Source organism: Jaculus jaculus, chromosome 5, assembly GCF_020740685.1.
Source record: "Jaculus jaculus isolate mJacJac1 chromosome 5, mJacJac1.mat.Y.cur, whole genome shotgun sequence".
NCBI classification, from domain to species: Eukaryota; Metazoa; Chordata; class Mammalia; order Rodentia; family Dipodidae; genus Jaculus; species Jaculus jaculus.
The window spans coordinates 65,624,389-65,627,841 of NC_059106.1; the positions used below are offsets into that span (position 1 = coordinate 65,624,389).

Sequence of the window (3,453 nt, forward strand, 5' to 3'; positions counted from 1 at the left end):
GTGGGTGTAGCAGCTGAGGAGTACCAAGGCAGGCCGAGGAGAGGGCATCATAGTGCCCTGGTTCAATGCTGAACTTACCTGCCAATGGCTGAACAATCTGTGGTGAGTACTTTAATGTTTTCTTCTTCTTTCTTTAAAATTATCTATTTATTTTAATTAATTTATATTTATTAATTAGTTTTGTACTCAGTGAATACAGCCAAGTTGGTACCATAGTTAGGCTCGTAAAAATATGGAACGCTTCACGAATTTGTGTGTCGTCATTGCGCAGGGGCCATGCTAATCTTCTCTGTATTGTTCCAATTATACTATATGTGCTGCCAAAGCGAGCACATGTTTTCTTTTCCTTTTCTTTTTGAGGTAGGGCTTCACTCTAGCCCAGGCTGAACTGGAACTCACTACGTAGTCTCAGGGAAGCCTTGAACTCATGGCGATCCTCCTTACCTCTGCCTCCCGAGTGCTGGGATTAAAGGTGTGTGCCACCATCCCCGGCTTATGTTTTATTTTTTTTTAATTTAATATTTTATTACATCAGTTACCACATGTGTAAAGTGGAATGCTCACATATCGCCCAGTGTATTTATTTTGTAGAGTAATTGGGAAAAAGTATGCATGGATTTATCACAGTATATTTGACGCATAGAGAGATACTAGGAGCTGGTGATTATGACCTCATTCTACATGTGTATTCACTGTTCTCCTGTCTCCTGCACGCAGTACCCGTGTCTCCATGTGTGTGCACTGTTCTCCTGTCTCCTGACCTTGACTGTGAGTGCTGTGGGGGCCTCCATGCCCGCCTTGCTCTGCTTCTGCTTCCAGCTCCAGCGCAGTGCCCGGCCCTGCAGCTGCTTCTCACGGATGAGCACCTGGTTGAATGAGGCCCATGAAAAATTCTTTGTGTTCTCTACTTCTCATCTCAAGACTGCGTGAACTTAAGCATGTAGTTTCAGCAGTGGACTGGCAAGCTATACAACTGGCCAGCCAGGCAAGATGTACTCACTAGTGCAACAGCAGTGTGTCAGTTATGGGGTAACCAACTGTCTCTGATTGGATTTGAGGCCCGTTCCATGGTATGAAGTTCCTGCCTGGTAGTGAAAACCTCATCAAGAGCCTATGACTGGAAGGTCATGAGCCCTGTGAAGTGGAGGGCTGGGGGAAGTTACTAGGACTGTTGTCTGGCTAACTGGATATATTGTGCCCACTGCATTGCCTGCTAAACACTTATGTTTATGCTCATACGTTAATGCTACTCTCACTTTTGGTTAGAAAATTTCTTTTTTCAGGTGTGAGAGACTGCCAGGGAGACTCAAAACTCATCAGCGCACTGAGAAGTGACAGTGGAGTGTTCAGCACTAAATGAGACATCTCTATTACACCCTCCAAGGGCTCAGGGACCACTGTATAAAGGGGGGTGGAAAGATGCTGGGCATCTCATGCCTTTAATCCCAGCACTCAGGAACCAGAGGTAGGAGGATCACCATGAGTTTGAGGCCAGTCTGAGACTACATAGTGAATTCCAGGTCAGGCTGGGCTAGATGGAGACCCTATCTCACAACAAAATGGGGGTGACGGTGGTGGAAAGAATGTCATGACCAAGAGTGCTTTAGAATGCTGTTTTTCAGACAGAAAGTGCTGGTTGCCTGCATGACCTCATAGTCATACAGAAAACCTGTATATTAGGCCTATCAACATGTTGTCATAGATGATTGAAGAGGACAAAAAATATGACTTCAAATTAGAAGGTTAGGGCTGGAGAGATGGCTTAGTGGTTAAACAATTGCCTGTGAAGCCTAAGGACCCTGGTTCGAGGCTCGATTCCCCAGGACCCACGTTAGCCAGATGCACAAGGGGGCGCACATGTCTGGAGTTCGTTTGCAGAGGCTGGAAGCCCTGGCGTGCCTGTTCTCTCACTTTCTGCCTCTTTCTCTCTCTTTCTCTCTGTCACTCTCAAATAAATAAAAATAAACAAACAAAAAAAATTTTAAAAAATATATTTAAAAAATTAGAAGGGAAATAGCAGGAAAGAAGAGGGGTTCAGTGGAAGGGGTGGGAAAGATGAGACAAAGGAGGTTTGGGGATGGGATTATGCAATTTTTAAAATTAAAAATTAAATCCAGTGAGAAAGATTCTGGTTTAAATTTCATAAAAGTGCCCTGTGACAAGGACTGTGGACCCTCAGGTAAGAGCCGTGGACAGGCCTTCTGGAACTACTGAGTTAAGGGGTGTTGCTAGGGCAGCAACTGTGCCTCAATCAAAGCCATGGACTCAGATTCTGCCCGTGATTATTGGGACCTGGGCCGAGGTCTTGCTCATGAGCTGTCTCATTGAACCTGGAACCCCATAGCCCAGGATTTGTGATCCGCATCTAACAGCCTACCAGTGAGCGTGCATGGAAAGGCCAAGGAATTGGTGTCAGGTCACCCAGCTGCTCAGGGGCCAAGTTAGGGTTTGATTCTTCTGTCTCTAGTCTCATTTCCAAATAACATGGAGTCATAAATAATTGAAGAATCTCCTGGCCCAGCTGTTGTTTGTATGAGAGGAGAGTAGAAAGTATTTCCCTCACATTGCACTGAGTTTCCTATTCCTGACTCTAGGGGTAAGAGGGATGGGCAAAATTTAGGGAGGTGTCAAAAAGCTCAGTAATTAAAAGAAATAATATTTCAGTGCAGTATTAAAAAATTAAAATGCATCAAAAATGTATGATGAAGGCAGTATTATTTTAATTAAAGACCTAAGTGTCATCAGGGCAAAGGCTGGTGGACCATGAAAGGCAGGGACATATTGTCCTGAACTTACTGGGAACCTTGGTCCTCCTGGTCTTTTATAGACGGGTCAGTGTCTCCTTCTTTGCAAGTGAGTGTGACCATGGGGCCAGGTGCTACTCCGTGGACCATAAGAGGAAGTGACAAGAACCATTTTGGTCATCACCGTAAGAAGTGTTAAGAATTCGTCCCCATGGGGAACACCAGCAATCCCACAAAGAATGGGGGCAGGGAGGAGGGAAATGAGGATCCCAACACATGATGCATCCATGCAAAGTTTCTAAATAAAAATACTAAAGCATTTAACATGCACTTGTCATTCTTTATCCCTCCCAGCATGTCACATGAACATATGGACCTTAGAAGCCAAAGTGAAAACGGCCAAATGTGAAAGACCTGGGCCGGGTGTGGGGGCGCACGCCTTCAATCCCAGCACTTCAGGAGGCAGAGGTAGGAGGATCGCAGTGACTTTGAGCCCAGCCTGAGACTACATAGTGAATTCGAGGTCAGCCTGGGCTATAGTGAGACCCTACCTTGAAAAACAACAATCAGTCAATCAATCAATCAAACAAACAAACAAACAAACAAACAAACAAACAAACAAAAAGACCTGTGACATGAAATCATTAGTGGGAGAGAGTGGCTCACTGCTTGGATTACGAACCCCCTGTTAGGACTTTAAGGAACGAGC

The 3,453-nt window shown here is 44.9% G+C and overlaps 1 non-coding gene across 1 annotated transcript; it reads right to left on the reverse strand.

Annotated features, from left to right (window-relative positions):
* Positions 1 to 226: 226 nt before the first annotated feature.
* Positions 227 to 333, reverse strand: LOC123461086. Its single transcript, XR_006637404.1, has one exon. It is a non-coding gene; the product is annotated as a U6 spliceosomal RNA (small nuclear RNA).
* Positions 334 to 3,453: the final 3,120 nt, after the last annotated feature.